The sequence below is a fragment of the Choloepus didactylus genome, chromosome 20, assembly GCF_015220235.1.
Source record: "Choloepus didactylus isolate mChoDid1 chromosome 20, mChoDid1.pri, whole genome shotgun sequence".
In the NCBI taxonomy this organism is placed as follows: Eukaryota; Metazoa; Chordata; class Mammalia; order Pilosa; family Megalonychidae; genus Choloepus; species Choloepus didactylus.
This window is the reverse complement of record NC_051326.1, coordinates 58,147,045-58,165,337: the sequence shown is the minus strand read 5'-3', so window position 1 is coordinate 58,165,337 and position 18,293 is coordinate 58,147,045. Positions and strand designations below refer to the sequence as shown.

General features: G+C 42.3%; 1 protein-coding gene across 5 annotated transcripts in view; it reads right to left on the bottom strand.

Annotated features, from left to right (window-relative positions):
* ASAP2 (ArfGAP with SH3 domain, ankyrin repeat and PH domain 2) overlaps window positions 1-18,293 on the bottom strand; it is a 217,701-nt gene that overhangs the window by 176,476 nt on the left and 22,932 nt on the right. The window lies entirely within an intron of this gene.

Below are 18,293 nucleotides of genomic sequence, written 5' to 3'. Positions count from 1 at the left end.
GGATGTGGAGAAATTGGAACTCTTATGCCTTGTTGGTGGGACCGTATAATGGTTCAGTCAGTCTGGCAGTTCCTTAGAAAACTAGATATAGAGTTACCATTCGATCCAGCGATTGCACTTCTCAGTATATACCCGGAAGATCTGAAAGCAGTGACACGAACAGATATCTGCACGCCAATGTTCACAGCAGCGTTATTCACAATTGCCAAGAGACAGAAACAACCCAAATGTCCTTCAACAGATGAGTGGATAAACAAAATATGGTATATACACATGATGGAATACTACGTGGCAGTAAGAAGGAATGATGTCGTGAAACATATGACAACATGGATGAGCCCTGAAGATATAATGCTGAGCAAAATAAGCCAGGCACAAAAAGAGAAATACTGTATGTTACCACTAATGTGAACACTGTGAAAAATGTAAAATAAATGGTTTATACTGTAGAATGTAGGGGACCTAGCGATAGACAGCAAATAGTGAAGGAGGAACAATATTCTAATAAGAACAGATAAATTATGGAGGGTAAACAATGTTCTGGGAATGCTCAGGAACAACTATGGTTTGTTAATGTCTGGGGGGTATGGTAGGAACAAGTTCGCAGAAATGTAGTTATTTTAGTTTTTGTTTTTTTTTTTTTCCTTATTCCTTTGTTGGGTTATAGTCTGTCTATTTTCTTGGGGTAAGGTAGGAAACACATTGGAAGCAATGTAGTTATTTTAGGGTATTTGCTTTTTCTTACTCCTTTGTTTTGCTTTTGTTTGAAATGTTTTTTTATTGTTTGTTTTCTTAATTTTTTGATAAAGTTAAAGAATGAGTATGAAAAAAAGTAGATGAACAAAGTGGGGAAAGGGGGAATGGAATGTTTTGGATATTGTTTTTTATTCTAATTTTTATTTTGTTTTTTGGAGTGATGAAAATGTTCAAAAACTGATTGTAGGGATCAATGCACAACTATGAACAACTGATTAATACACTTTGAAGGATTGTGTGTTATGTGACTATATCTCAATAAAATTGCATTAAAAAATTTAAAAAATGCACGTTATCTTAGCCATTCCAAGTACAAAACCCACTCAATGGACACTGGGGATAGATAAGCAGTTCAGCTTTGAGCCTCTAAATTTCTGCACATCCTGAGGGCCGGACTTCCCTTGTGCCCAGACCCGCACAGCAAGGCAAGGTGAGCCAGATTCCCAAGCGCTGGGTGCTCCAGCTCTCACTGTCAGCCCAGGGCACGCCACTTCAGTTCTCTGGACCTTGGTTCCTTTCTCGATAAAATGAGTGACTCGGTGAAACGCTGCAGGTCTCCCCTCTGCTCACAAGCAAACCTCCTTCATGTGATGTTTAAAGCCCCCACAATCTACCCTGTTCCTCCCTTCAAGCCCCTCTTCTTCACATTCTCTTTATCAACCCTCCATGCTCCATTCCCACCAGCCAACTTATTCTCTGGAGAAACCATGGGTTTTCACACTTCCCTGGATTTGTTCATGCTATTCCTTCAAGTGGCATGCTTATTCTCACTTCCATCCCCTTCTCCAAGTAAAACCCTTCAGTTGTCCTCTGACCATAACCCTTTCAGAAAATCTAATTTCACCCTGCCTTATTTTATAGGTCACTGCTGGAAAGTCTTCCCCACTAGCTTTTAAGTTCCGTGAGGGTAAGGCCTGGGTCTTGTTTATTTCTATATCCGTACAATGCTAGGCTCAGTGCTTTTGCTCACAGATGGCCCAGGATCCTAGCTCTTTATTTAATCTCTATAACCTCTTTCACCTCCAGCAGTTATTGCTTAATTCTGTGAGTCAGATTAATAAGAAGAGATGCAACATCTCAGAGGGCAAGTTGCCCCCACCTCATCTTGGTTTTGATTTATAGTTACTGAGTTCTATCTAGTCCTCTCTTAGGCATTTATCACCTTCAACCATGTATGGTTGCTATTTGTGGACTCAGATTAAATAAAAACACCACAGTATTCTTCCCTGGGGCCCTACACCTTTTTGTGCCTGCTGTAGAATGGGAAAACACTCTATGACTTACAAGACCTGTTAAGCGAAGGAAGATCCCATGTCCCCAGGCCTTGCAAAAGGGCCCCATGTCTGGTATCCAGCACCTCCCACTCCCTTCTCCAAAGTCATGCATGGAAGCTGGGCTTCAGGAACTCTGAGAGTCATGGAAATGACAGTGAAATAATGCCGCTTTACAGTTCCTGTTCCTTTCCCAGTGCCTAGCATAAATTAGCTGAATTATTATTATTACTACGAATAATAATTAGAATGTACATAGCATATCTTATTGTTTAGCAGCCTTTTAAATGCTAAAAATGACTAAGATAGTGTTTCTGCCTTCAAGGAGATCATATGTATTATTTTAGATTCATAACAACCCTATGCAGCAGTTAAGACAGATATTATTTTCCTTGTTTTAAAGATGGTGAAATTGAGGCTCAAGAGATTAAGTGAACTGTTCAAATAAGAAAAATGGTAAAGATGGAAAGAGATGTAAACCCAGATTTACATCCTGCCCTCCTTCTCCACCAAAGCCTGAAGCCTTTGAAGGACTGGAGATGACAGTTTGAAATTCCTATACTCTTGTCGCAGATCCTAAGCAGGACCAACCCAGAACAAAAATCTGAAAACTTAGCAAAGTTTGCTTTCAGGAGCATCCCTCCCTGACCAAGTACCTAGGGAGGTACTCGCCTCCTCCCTAAGCAGCAGCACATCCAAGTCAACCAAGCAAACACTAGGAATACCTGTTAAGAACAGGCTACTGAGCTCAGGGAAACAAACATGAGCTGGACTTGTTTTAGCTCTTACAGCAGTGTTAAGCTTACATTCCACCACTCCATCCTCAAACAGACTGTGAAATTTCACTCTTCCCCTCTATAAATTCCATCCTGCTAAGTCACGGATATGCAGTCTATGTGACAAGTTAACCTGTCATTTCCTTCTCAAGAATTATCTACATGCATCTCTACAAGAGCCTTCCCATATGCAATCTTGGCAAGCTCTTAGGGGAGGTGTCTGAGGCCAACATGGCCTTATGATAGCCCCTCAAATTACTCTCCAAGACCAGTCCAAATGTGTGGTTCAAGTTTGTAAGTAAGAAACCCTTTTGACACCACAATCATCATAGAAATGAAAATTACTGTCCCCTTTGGAGACATGAGGGCAGCCTGAGACAGACAGAGAGAGGGTCAGGGGCAGAGCTGAGCCACAGAACTTGGTTCACAGACCAAGTTCATTCTAAGTTCACTCCACATGTAAAGGCCTCTCAGGGTAGAATTCCGAGGCTGTTCTTCCTCACAGCACGAAGAGCAAGGCACTGGGGCCGCATCAGTGTAGCAGAGCGGAGAAACCCAGGCAACGCAGGCCCAAGAAATCCAAGGGCCATCCTGGCTCCACCACGGACTGGCTCTTGTGGCCTTGGCCAAGGGGCCAGCTCTCAGCCCCTGCTTGGGCTGCCCTCGCCACGAGCACATCAAAATGCAGTCTCTCCTAGACCTGAACACTAAGATTCTCTGTACAACAGTCAATATCACACAAGCTGAAGGACAGTACAATTTAGCACAAATTATGCCCATCTGGATTTAGAGACGTGAAGAATCCTCCAGCTTCAGTTTCTGTCAAACACTGAGCTCACACCACAGTCGACAGTGGCACGGACCACTTTGGTAAGAATTTGGAGATACTTAAAAATCATGATCCAGGACAGGGTCCCTGACTGTAAAGAACTTACCATCTAACTGTACACAACATCCACGTCAAATGGTGTAAGAAAAATTTACCAAGTAATTGGTGGAAATGAGTAGAAGTTATTGCTGTAAGCTATAGGGAAGCAGAACAAATTAGCTCACTGTGGTATAATGAAAAACGTGGCTGGTCTTTGTCCCCAGTTCCTGGGGAAGCAAACTTTATATCTCTGGAATTTCCTGAGATAGAACGTCTTTTGTTCTTCATGGTGGACCCAGGGCCATACCTGGTAGTTCAAATGCCAGTGAGACAAGAAGGGACAGTCGAATTTGCAGACTTAACGTGGGGCTTAGCCCACCAGAAAACCAACCATGGGATGAGGGGATTGGGGTTTTGAGGCTCATCATATCAGCCTACCTCCCCAACTTCTGGGAGGAGACGAGCCTGCAGCTTGAACTCAACACATACACGTTGATTCCATCAATCATGCCTACATAACAAGACCCCATATAAACTCAGGACACTCAAAGCCAGATGAGCTTCCACAATTGAGAAGACACATCTCTGCGGCAGGAAGGTGACACATTCTGATTCCACAGAGAGGACACAGATGCTTGCATTTGAGATCTTCCCAGACCTTGCCCTCTGCAGCTCTTCTTTTTGCTTCTTTGTATCCTTTTATCATAATAAAACTAGAATCAACCAAAGCCAAAGTGGAGATGGGAACCCCTGAATTTGTAGCCAGTGGTCAGAAGTGTGGGTGGTCTGGGCCACCAAACTTGCAACAGGGACCTGAAGGGCAATCTTGTAGAGGAGCCTTAACCTGCAGGGTCTGGCCTGACTCCAGAGAGTCAAGCGTCAGAACTGAATTGAGTTACTGCAGCATGTGACTGAATTTTTGATGCCATGTACACACACTCTAAGCCTCCATGTATCCGATGCTTTACAGACACTGTCTCACCCAATTCTCAGGATAACCCTCTAAGGTAGGTATTATTATCCCTATTTTATAAATGAGGAAACCAAGGCTCAAAAAGTTAACTTACACTGGGTCATCTAACAACCAGGTGGCAGGAATAAGATTTACACCCTCGACTGTGATTCAAAAGCTCATGTTCTTTACTCCATACTCCAGTATTTTCCCCATTCTTGAAAAACAAAGAGTTACACATAAATTAATTATCCAGAAAATATGACACCAAAACACCAAAGGCTTTTTAAGATAATATCCTGGTTGGAAATCCTATATTTTCCATGCTTTTTAAAATAGAAAAAGCTTAATATAATTCTGCCTTACACTCAGAATTATTAGGAGCACTGGAGAACACCTCACTTGTAATATTATGATGCTCTCATTGGTTATCATGGGATGTAGAACCGCTGTCCATTACACTGAATGGGCCCACTCGACTGTGCTTTTATTTTGTGCCACCTGTCATTTCTCACTGCTGTCAGCTGATCCTTCCAATCAGCTGCCGTCTTCTTCATCTACCGTCTGGCCTAGACTCTAGAGCAGCTGAGCTCAGAGGCCTTTTCTGTTGACTTCTGGCTCCTGCATATGTTCCAGATGGCAGAGGTTGCTAAAAGTCTGACCTCTAGATAAGTGGAGCATAATTATGCCTAAGAGCTGGGAGGACACATAATAAAGAGGTTATCAGAGTATGGCGGGAACAGAGGAATAAGGCCAAACAGTGACAGCGTCCTGGGTTCGCCAAGTTTTGCACCAGATTTTAAATCCAAGAGACATGAAATAAGGAGGAGTAAGGAAGAGAGGGAAAGGTTTAAGCATGTGCAAAAAATAATAGTAAAAGCTTCCATTTACTGAATACCCACACTGTGCCTGGCACTGGCCTACATACTTTCTAAACACTGTCTCAATTAATTAATGATTTGGTATCATTCCCAAGTTTCAGAATGCAGAATCTGAGGACCAGTCAAGGATTTAAGACCAAAGAAACACAAGCCAATCAGCAGCAGAGGTGGGATTTAAACTCTGGAACACGGATGCCAAGGCTCACGCACCTTCCACTGTATCCTGCTCCCTTAGAAACCCACCCAGAGGAAGCAGCCATCAAATCCACAGAAGCACTCAAATCAGAAAGCTAAACTATGGCCAGAAAGACACACAGGAGGGAATAAGGTCCATGAGGCCAATATCCTATTAGGCAGGCAAACTGCTAAACGGATTCGCCTGGTGCAGATGAGCCAAGCTGACTGTCGGAGCTTTCCCAGGCACCTGGTGATTTAGAACCCTTCCAGGATGGCTGGCTCTCTGGCAAAGGGCAAGGTAGGCTCCTTAATTGAGGAGCAGAGAGTTCATTCAAGATCTCCAGCTGCTGCCTCCCCAAGACCAGATCCCTGCAGCTTGTGCCGTTAAAAGTCATGAAAAGACAGACGGCTGTCAGGCCAGATGATTCTTCCACACATGCAGGGGCTTGTGTGCAAGCCGTTAACTTCTCAAGGGCATGCCTTTCCCACGCCGAGGAGCCACTGTGGGCTCAAGTATTTCCATATGCAGACAAAAACCAAGAGCACTGAGGACAGAAAAGAAAGGCATACTGTACTAAACATTACTAAACTGAAGACATTTTACAGGCAGCCTTTTTATTCTGGACCCAGGAAGAAACCTTACTTTCACAGCTGAATGATTCAAAATTTCACACAGGTTTACCTGCTCAATGTAGGAAATGGGTTCATGAAAAGTTACCTGCAAATCAAAAACCGGTGAAGTCCACCTATTTTTAAATGTCTTGAGGGTGCCGACCAAAAAGACAATCTTTTTGATACTCATGGAGGTTGGTTTTGAAGAGACTTTACAGGGAATCCCATCTATTCTTTTCACTCACAAATGTCAAGTTGCCCAAAGTCAAGCAGTTCATCGGGGCAGAGCCAAAGCCCCAAACCAGGTCTTCTGCTGCTTGATCCAGAGGTCCCTCCTACTCCTTTAAAGTTCAATAACCACCCCTTCCATGCACTGATTTTTAAAGTTTTGATGATTAGATAATCACAGTTAGAGCTCATCTTTTTTGCATCCAGGTCTCAACAATCATACAAACAAAATATTTATGGAGAACCAGTTGTGTACCAGGCAGCATTCTGAGCACTGGAGATCTGGTGGCAAACAAAACAAAGTCTCTGCCCTCATGGTGTCAAGCACTGTTCTAGTGAGGAGGCAGACAATAAGCTGATAAATGCATGGCATACGATGTCAGATAGTGATGACTGCTATGAAGAAAATAAAGCAGGAGGAAGCTCCAGAGACAGTGATTTTTTGAATGCTTTGTTCACTCATGTATCACCAGCATCCAGTGGGTACTCAATAAATATTTTTTTGACTGAAGGAACAAACAGAAGTGAAGAGTGGTACTATCTTAGATAGAAAAATCAGGGAAAATGTGAGGAAATACTTGAGCAATACATACAAAAGAGACTTGGAAACTAAGTGTAGGTTATAGAAGGTTAACTATTACCACTTTAAGAAATGACCAAAAATTAAGTTATGGCTAATCTTTTAGGGTTTGTTTCCATAGAATGCCCCAAATCTAGCACAAAGAATGACCCAGAGGAAACAGAATATATCAGTTGGTTCTGCAGGATGGCTTCATTTCAGGCAGCCCGCCCACTCCCCACTTCAGGTGTTTCTAGAGCCCAGGAATAGCAGCTGCAGCCGCTACCGCAGCTGCAGCAAGACTGGCATCAAGAGGTTCCAGCCCACAGCCATCAGAAGATATAGAAAACACCCTCCTCAACAAAGGCATTACTAGTCTGTATCAGACCATAAACTCTTGCACGGGAGGATCCCCAGCTCTCTGTATTGGAAATCAAGCACAGTTCCTGGAATCTCCATTAAATAACAATATCATTACTCCCACTTTGTACTGAACACCTACCATGTGCCATGCACTGTCAATCCCCCCCCAACAATCCAGCAAAATGGGTAACAACTGAAGAAATGATTCAGAAAGGTTAAGCAACTTGCCAAGGCCATGCCACCTATAAGAAATAAAAGTTCACACAGCCAAATCTAGACACCTGTATGATTCTCACTTTTTACCTTTACATCATGGTAGGTGTTCAATTAGTGCTGACTAACACACAACTAAATTCAAACATCATCAAGTCACAAGTAATTTCTTTCTGCAGAAAGGCTAAATAACCAAGTCCAAGCCATTCTTTTCATGATGCCTCACAAAGGATCTAGGGAAAGTGTTTTTCCTCCGTGCCACATATTCTAATTAAATTATAAATAAATGCATATTAATTCCATCTCCTGATCTTTTAAAAAACACCCCAGGGTGCTTGGTAAAGTGTTCAGTGCATAGTCAATAAGCATTATCTACACTGGTGCACAATCTTAGTGAGAACCTAAGTTGATGATTCTGTCCTTCAACCCGAGTAAACACCAAGGCTACTGGGGCAGAAGGGCCACTGAAGACGCCCCTCAACTTAGTTTAGTGATTTGGTGTCCAGTTCTTCCCATGGGTGTTACCTGCATCACCTGTTCTGCACTTGATGCTGCACATGTGTTCTCATAAAGGGTTCTCGGTGCTATTCAGATCACAAAACCCTGGTCTTTCTGGGCCTTCTATGTCTAGCAGAGTAAGTCACTTAATCTTCCAAAATCAAGCATTTCTACTTAATCCTAATCTTAATGGCTTGTTAAAGTACTCTAAATTTGAAGGCCTGAATATATTCAAACTCTTTTAAATGATGAGTTCATAGAAAAGTATTTTTTTCCACTCATCTCAAAAGGAAACTTCATATACATCCTTCATAAGAACTAAAGCACACACACAACACCTCTCATTCTAGGGAACAAAATTTGCTGGCTATTTTTACCTATTTCTTAATTACTTTTATCTGCCCACACAACTAGACTGTGAGTCCTTGAAGGCTCATATTTAGAATTCTCAGTAACTAGCATAGATGATCCAATTGTTTGATGAATAAATAAATGAATAAATGAATGAATGAATGCGTATCAGAAAGACCCAATTATACATTCATTCTGCTTCAAAACAACACAAGCTTCTGATTCTTCATGCAGAAACTCCACCTCATTCTCCTATCCCTACCTCTCTGCAAAACAGTTGTATCTTTGATTTTCCACTAAACTAGATCTTGAAAGTATTTTAATAAAATCATCTGCATGATATCCAGCAAGCAGATGCTTTTAAACAAAATATTATTTTAGCAGTTCTTTCTCTGGTTTAGTCACACTTTCCATGTGTGTTCCTAAACTAACAATGATTAAAATTCTATGGACAAAAATGTGTATTATAAATTGTTAATCATCCATAAGCCTTCTCCTGATGATACTTAATGCTGTCATTCCAGTTAGGCCAAAATAAAAAGCACCCGAGGCTGTTTGTGCTCCCTTTTTGAGCAAAAATTTGTGTGTGTGTTTAAGTTAACACACACCCCAGCTGTATCCAAGCAGGAGCTAATGTGCATCAAGATCTTATACCTAATAGTCTACAAAGCTGTAATACTCTCACCTGGCAATCATACAATCAAAACCTGCCTCCCCAACAGCACATGTCCTCAAAGAAGGAAATTCTCCTCCATAAAGTCAAAAGGGAAAGAAAGAAAAGCTGGAGGAGTAAAGGAAACAGACAAAAAAAAAGTGATAAAATGGTGACAGCTGTCAATTCTCTCTTTGAATCTCCCTCCTTTCATGAGGAGCCACGTGCTCTCAGGCCACACCCCTTCTGACAGGGGCCTAGCCCCCAGCTGTTCTCCCCAGCGGCTTCAGCCTGTTCCAACAAAGTGTTAATTCCAGTCCAGGATGAAGGCACATCGAGCACCATCACCATCACGCTGGACATGGGTGCTACAGGGGCAGGGTCTACTCGAGCCTTACAGCATCCAAAGTCCCAAGGTGGCAACCCTACTAGAAGCATAGTGCCGGAGGTTACTGTAAAGCCTTAATGCACTTACCCAGCAAGCATTTACCTAGCACGACCAGCGTGCTGGTGCTGGGCTAGATTCTGGAAAAGCAGATGACGATCTCAGCAAGGACTGAACCTTAGACTCCCCACTGTCCAAGCCAGACGTGTGCCTGCAAACTACAGAAAAGACCACCTACCACTACTGTCTGGGGGAAAAAAAAAGAAAAGCTTCATTCCAACACAGAGCACAGACCTCTGGCCTCGCTTCCAAGGAAGGAAACAAACACACACTAACTGCTTGCGAAGCAAACATGGACCTTCACCTCCTTTTTTATATGAGGAAACTAGAGCTGAACGGGGTCAACCAACTTGCCCAGCACTACAGAGCTACCAAATAGTAAGAAATTCACATCTGTCTAATACCAAAGTTCTTAACCTGTACAACATGGCCCCCTAAAGGAACTTATTTGGACCCCAACATGTGCAACCACGAGGATCCTCCGTCTGCCAGGCCCTTATCCGTCTTTTGCCTGCTGAATTCATCATTCAAGGCCCAGAACAGAGTATCACTCTTTTCTTTTCTCCTCCCTTCCCTTGATTTAGCATAGTGTCTGGCATAAAGTATGTGCTTAGTAAATGTTGGCTGAGTCGAAAATATGCATGAAATCGAAAACAGAAGAATTACGGTACATTTTTTGGCAGAGACATGAGCATTTAATCATATCAACAATTCATTTTCATGTATACATATAAACTCAACTCCAACTATGTGCAAGAAACTCATCGAATCTTACCACAGCTTGGCAGACAAGAGTAGCAATAGGACAAAGGCTCCCTAGAAAACCTTTCACTGAAAAGGTGAACAGGAAAACAGTTTTACATGCACAACAATTCATCCAAAAATTCTGCTACATCATTTCTTAATGTTAATAAAATATCTTCCTGGACATATGCTGAATTAAGAAGATTGTTATCCTAATAAATATGCTGAGGTAACAAAATTTAGTTTTAGAATGTTTTTGTACTAATCCTTATATTCAGATAAATCTGTGAAGACAAACTGTGAAATTTTTGTCCGCATTGCCCTACAAAGTTACCTAGTTTTTTCATCCTGACTTAATTCCTTTTCTAAAAAACCACCCCAAAAGTAATGGTGCAGTAACAAGAACTCAACTTGAAAACAGAAGATCTGGATTCAAATCTAGCCCTGCTTCTCACTGCTTTGTGGCCTTGGAAGTTACCTAAATGGGTCTACCAGTATCTTCTATAAAAGGGAGGATGCCACCTATTTAAAAATTCTGTACCAGCTAAATGGGTCAAAGTGGTTAGCATATAAATGGTACTCAATTAACATTAGGTGAAATGGAGTTCACTTCCCTTACCTTCCAAGAAGTGGGATCTCAATTTCCTTATTTGTAAAATAAGTATCTATGGCTTTGGGTGGTTGTGAGAATTAAATGAGCTCACATTACACCAATGTCTGGCATATAATAAAGGCTACAGGCGTGTTTGTTGTTATCATCCCACCACCCCCACCCCACCCCCACCGCCCCACATGGTTTTCACTCTACCCGAAATATAATGAAAGAGTAAAAAGGTCAACAGAGCTATAATTAAACAGATCACACCCACAGGAGTGACTATTTACATAGAATAGCCGCTGTCAATAACTCAGAATGTACTATATAATTATGAAGTGTGGTACAGCTAATCCTCAAATCCCAAAATGGTGACACAAAATTGGTGCTTACACCACACATAAGGCTTCCATCCTAAAGGGTAGTCACAGCACTAAAAATGTAAGGTAATTTACCACATTAACAAACTAAGAAAGGAAAACCATATGGTCATCTCAGTAGATGCAGAAAAACCATCTGACAAAATTAAACCACCATTCATGATGAAAACTCTCAGCAAACTCAGAAATGGAAAGGAACTTCCTCAACCTGATCAAGGGCATCTACAAAAAAACCTGCAGCTAATGTTATACCTAGTGAAAGACTGAAAGCTTTCCTCTTAGTTTTGGGAATGAAGTAAAGATGTTCGCTCTCTCCTATTGCTACCCAATGCTGTACTGAAAGTCCTAGAGACTGCAACAAAGCAAGAGAAATAAATAAAAGGCGAACAAACAAATTGGAAAGGAAGGATGACATGATTATGTATGTGGAAAATTCAAAAAGCGACAGTGGCCCACCAATAAATTAGTTTAGCAGAAGGGAATATATTGGGATATTGGGGTGACAGAGATGTTCTGCTCATAGTTGTGGTGATGATTACATGACTGCTCGTTTCTCAGAGGTCAGCAAATGGCACACTTAAAACTAGTGAATTTTATCATATGGAAATTACACTGCAATAAAGCTGACTGAAAAAGGAAACGAATATCTCACCACTCCTCAATTCATTGCACCCCCTCGCCCACACAAACACAACACACTGCTTATACCTCAAAAACTTCAAGCTGCTGTGGTTTCCCATCTCAAGGGAGACGTATACGTCAGAAAAGGCCCTTGAGAAAGACATTTTAAGTAACACCAGGAATGAAACAGCTTCCACATGAGGTTGGACAAAGGGGATCAGGATTCCAGTAAGACGATGCTTTAATGAATGTGAGTGGAGCCCAATAAAGCTACAGATGAGGAAAGTACGTTTGTTTACAGAAACCTAGAACGTTAAAGGGAGGTTGTCAAACATCAAGAGGTTCCCCTAGTCCAGCTCTCCAGTTCAGAAAGGAAACGGAGGCTCCTGAAAGTGACTTCCCCAAGTAACAAAGACCTTTCAGTCTTAAACCAAACATCAGAAGGAGCTAGGTTTTTAAAAACAAAACAAATACAAAGAATCAGTATATAATTTGAATTTGTAGTTTATGTGCATAATTAATAAACTAATCCATGTGAAAGCACTTTGTGATAAAAGTAGCACTTATTGAGCACCTATACCATATGCCAGGCAGTGACCTAAGAGTTTTACAAGTATTGACTCACTTAATCCTCCCGACAATCCCATGAGGTAGCTATTATTATTACCCCTGTTTTACACCTAAGGAAATTAAGGCATAGGGAGGTTTACTCACCTAGTAAGTGGCAGAGCCAACAGTCAAGCTCAGGTAAGTGGCTCAAATAGTAGCCAGCATTTACGGCATGCTTAAACTGGGCTGAGTCTTGATACAAATTACCTCATACAATAATTCTTCCAACAACAACCCTATGAAACAGGTATTAAGCATCCACATTTTACAGAAAAGGAAACTGAGGTTAGAGAGGATATTATTAAGTCACCTGTCAGATAATAATAGGACTAGTGAGTGCTGGAAGATAAATTCCAACTCCAGCAACCAGAAGACAGAGACCACCTCCCAATAGTAGAATGACGGAAAACAGTAGACGCATGCAAGAAAACTTGCCCACAAGAACCACAAAGCACATGGAACTACAAATTAGAGAGATAATGCCACTCACCTGTCTTTAACTAGTGTTCACTTTTTTTTTTAATTTACCATCCACCTACTCATCCACCCTGCACCACCCCCCCCAACCATCCCCTCACACCACCATCCCCCCACATCACCATCTACCCAGTACCACCATTCATTCTACATCCACCCCCCACCCCCACCCCCCCGCCCCCACCATCCCCTCTTACACCCACCTCTATCCCTACAGTTCACTTTTATTTTGGAATAGATATTAAGACACTACTTTCAAAATCTTCCTGTATGTGAAGAGACCTGATCATTTCATTGGTTTTTCTCAAGACAACCATTCTGTAAATCAAAGGAAAAATATCGAGTGCCCACTGTACACAATGTCCTTTACTAGATGAGTAAGACTGAGCCCTATCTCTTGGTGGCTCAGATTCTAGCCTTTCAATCATACAGTTGGGAGCCAAAGTGGATGCTTCCTAAATTCCAGAAAGCAGGCAGAATCCTAAACTTTCCAAAGCTATCAAGTATGTTTTAATCTAAAATTCACAATGCAACTGAAAAAGTTCCTATCCCAGTCTTAAGATTTGAGGCACCGTTAAAAACTTCATTTCCATTTACTTTTAAAACTCAAAAGTCAGAAAGTAACATTAACGATCAAAGCAGGGGTTTTTCTTTCTTTTTTTTAAATAATTTCCACCCACTCAAGCCAGAAACCCGGGTATTTTCCTGGATTCCCACCATTTCCTCGCCCCCACAACCAAGAGGTCGCCAAGACTGTCCCTCCTGCCTACATCTCCAAGCTGTTCCTTCCCCTCATCCGCTTAGCTCCTGCCGAGGCTGGAGCCTTCCACTAGCCTCTGCCTGGCCCCGTGGCCTTGTCTTCCCCACTCCCAGCCTCTGAGGGACTCTTCTAATTCTCAGCACTCACCTACTGCCGTCATGCTCCCCAAAGCCTTCTACGCTCCCCACGGGGAAGTCTAAGCTTTCAGCTTAAGAAAGAATCTTAACTAAGAAAGTAGAAGTCATCAACATACCCTCAAAAGAAAATGGACACCTGTTCTCTGACACAGGAAAGGGAAAGAAGAAAGAAAAGCCAAAGAAAATAAGATTTTAAACGTGCTGGAAATAAATTTTAGTTCCAAATTTTAAAGGCAGATTGTTAAAAAGGAAAAAAAAAAAGTAAACTGCATGAGGTGTCTCTCTCATACATAAATATATTTACATATACATGCCCACAACTACCTTACACATTCACATACAATAATGGGTGTCATAGGTTGCTTTTTAAAAAATTCTCTCAATCTTTCTATTTCCCTTTAGCTTTCCAGTAGAAAGTCCTCCTTACTGAATTAAGACTTTTTATGTGGATAATTATTTTTAAATAAATCAAATTCAAACTCTATGCCTATACTAACACACAGTTTTAATTGTGTTAATCATCATAACATAAAAGTAAGATATCAAAATATACCCCAAAAGGAGCTGATTTGGCATTCTGCACAGTACTAGGTTAAAGGGCAGAAAAAAATAATACAGACAAAGATGAGAGAACATGTCAAGGAGTTTAAGAGGATCAACATCTTAATCCAACTCTTTAAAGATCTCTACTGACAATATATCCAACTGGCCCGAAATCCCCGTTTTACTTCATGGCACCTGACCATCTGTGAGCTTTAGCTTCTGAAAATTTTTAAATCACCTTCATCTCATCCAAGAGCCTCCCTCCTTTCCCCAGGAAACGCCTCTCAGAGTGCCAGCACCACTCCCTCCTCACTCCCTGACCAACACTCCCTCCAAGCCCCACCACCACCTGGCAAACTCCCAGCCCAGGCTTCTCAACCTCAGCACAGTGACATTTTAGGCCAGATGATTCTTTGTTGTGGGGGACTGTCCTGTGCCTTGTAGGATGTTTGGCAGCATCCCTGGCCTCTACCCACGGGATGCCAGTAGCACCTCTCCCCTCAGTCACAATCAAAAATGTTCCCTCCAGACTGGGGGGAAATGTGGAAGTATTAAACCTCCCTACCTGGGGAATTCCTGATATTCTCACAAGCATTGGGGATTACTAATTTAGAAGGACAATCCCTTGATCTTGGGGCTTGCCTTTATGAAACTGTTCTCCTGCAAACGAGAGGCTGAGCCTAGAGAACCTCTTTTGTTGCTCAGATGTGGCCTCTCTTGTCTCTAAGTTGACTTGGCAGGTAAACTCACTGCCCTCCCCCCTATATGGAGCATGACTCCCAGGGTGTGAATCTCACTGGCAATATGGGACATGACTCCTAGTGATGAGCCTGGACCTGGCACCATGGGATTGAGAAAGACTTCTGGACCAAAAGGGGAACAGAAATTAAACAAAATAAAGTTTCAGCGGTTGAGAGTTTTCAAATGGAGTTGAAAGGTCATTCTGGAGGTTATTCTTATGCATTATATAGACATCCCTTTGTAGGTTTTAGTGTATTAGCATAGCTAAAAGGAAATACCTGCAATCCAGTTGAACTGCAATCCAGTATCCTTGATTGTTGAAGACGATCATGTACTTAGTTTATATGGTGTGACAGTGTGATTGTGAAAACCTTTTGGCTCACCCTCCCTTTATCCAGTGTGTGGATAGATGAGTAGAAGAATGGGGAAAAAAGTAAATGAATAATGGGAGGGGAGGATGGGTATGGGATGTTTTGGGTGTTCTTTTTTACTTTTATTTTTATTCTTTTTATTTTTTAGAGTAATAAATATGTTCAAAAATTGTGGTGATGAATGCACAAGTATATAACGATATTATGAGCAACTGATTGTATACTGTGGATGATTGTAAGGTATGTGAATATATCTCAAAATTGCATAAAAAACAACAACAACAACAATAAAAACCAAACAAACAAAAAAAGCCTCCTCCAGTCCTTGCCAATTGTTCCCTGTGGGGGGCAAAGCCACCCCAGTTGACAGCCTCTGTTCTCACCGCTCGCTGGAAGGTTTCCCGTCCTCTGCCAACCACTGCCTGAACTAAGTTCTCAGGGGACCACAACAACCCAAGGCCACCCTCAGAGCCTCAGACTGTGACAAAACAACCTGCCTTGCTCTCTCAATGTTCTCATCACCAGCCCGTCACACAAAGCTCCTTCTCCTTCCACCTGGCCCAACCCCACACGACAGGTGCCGCCCCTCCCACACCTGCCTCCCATCCCTCCAATCTAAACCACGGTCTGACTCACCCTGGCTGTTCTTTCCAGAGCTAAGAGATGCCTGACTTTTCCCTCTTCCATGTTTTCTACTATTTCACTTCCTTAATGTATCTAGCTTTCCAATCAGCCTGCCAAAAGGCTTCGGGCTATACAAAAGAGAACCATGGACTGATGATTTAAAACATCCTGCCTCTGTTATATTTGAGTGAGGCCTATAATAAAAGCTGAAATAACAGCAAGCCATAGGTAAAATCAGAGCCAGCCAAAGTAAAGGGCCAGCATTCCACACTGCCCTACATGCACCCTGTCTGCCCCAAGAGGCAAAGCCACTTTTCCTACTTCTTATAAACACGGCTCTGAAGGCAACTCTGGCCAGAAGAACCTGGCACCTACTCCATCACTGCACACTGGCATGCATGAATACAGAACCATCTGGTTGGTTCAAAAGGTCGTACAGCTCAGTCAGGTTCAAAAATCCAGGCCCTATCTCTAATGTGATGAACTCCATCATCAGTCACTCTGGAGCCACCCAGAACCCTGCATAAACACAAGAGGAAAAATTCCAGTTGGCATTATGTCCGGTCAAGTCAGTGAGACCCTGAGTCTGGAGTAATTCAGCCCGTCGTCAGGAGATACAGATACCAGGCAGTCTGAAGGCTGTGGGTTTTCCTGGAGAAAGCAGAAAAGCAGAGCCATCTCCCACCTGCACCATTTATCATCAGGAGTAAACTTCACACCATTCTCAAATTCCTCTCTCAACACTTCTCCAAACAGGATGTGTTCAATAAGTGAGTCATGAAAAATGGGGTATTTCTAGAAATTCACTGGAAGGAAGGTGTGGGAGAAAACTTCTAAAGAGAAAGAGCAAAAGAGACAATCTGCAAAGAGAATTAAGCTTTCAAGAGGCTGGAAGTGGGCTCCTGGCAGGGTCTGCTGCTATCTGGCCCCCAGGTTGCTGACCAGATGAAATTCTTACCCCCTCGCTACAATCAGTCATCCAAACAGCTGTACCCCTCGAGCAAATCCACCTTCCCCGGACTTGGGCTTAGTCAAACCTGGGCTTTTTAACTTGTTAGGGTCCCTGTTTTCAGAAACGGGGATAAAACCTAATTCACAGATGACGACTCAGGTACCCCTGGATATTTCAACTGCCTCTTCCCCTCCCCTTCTCGAAGGCCTCCTAGAGCTCCAACTGCAAGTACTCTCCCTCCCTGCCTCCGAGCTCCTCCTCACTGTTATCAGTGCCTCTGTAAAAGGACACCTGCCACTGGTTCCTTGTACTAGCATAACTTGTGGGCACACCTTATCTCCCTCCACCAGACAGACTGGTAGCAGAAATGGCTACTAACAGCCCTCACCATGTGGCAGGCTGTGGGATAACATCCTAATAGGTTTTCTCTTTTGATTTGCATATCAATCCTGTAGCCAGCCAGTCTTATTATTGCCCCCATTTCTGGATTAGGAAGCTGACTTAGAAAGCCTTGATGGAAAGCATGAACTCAAGAGTCAGGGTGCTTGGGGTTGAAATTCTCACTTTCCTACTGCTCAGCTCAGTGATGTTGGGAAAGTTATGTAAATCTCCCTGTATTCCAGTTTCCTCTTCTTTAAATCAGGAGATGATAAAAGAACCAACCCACAGAGTTGTTATAAGGATTAATTACACTTCACATCTGTTGAGCACATTGTTTGTTAAATAAAACTCAGGGAGAGTATTTGCCCATGACCACATAGGTATGAACTGATGAAACTAGTATTGAATCCAGGTCCCAGAGAATTCCAAGCAGACACTCTCATCACGTGGAGGCAGACATAATATAAGCTCCTCAAGGGAATGGACCATTTCTTAGGCATTGCTCTACTTCCTACGACACATACTGGTTGGTCCCAGGCCATCACAAAAGGTTTATAAGTGTTACTAAATGAATGAAATCTGAAGAATTCATGGTTAGCTATCTCTGAATAGAGATTACAAACACTAAAGAATCACCAGGGCTTACCTGAAATCAAAAAGCCTTCCATCAAGGTACCCTAAAACCTCCACGTTCCATTCTAAGTATGTTTATTTTAGGGACCTTAACATTAACAAATTTCCCCAAAAATAAGAGAA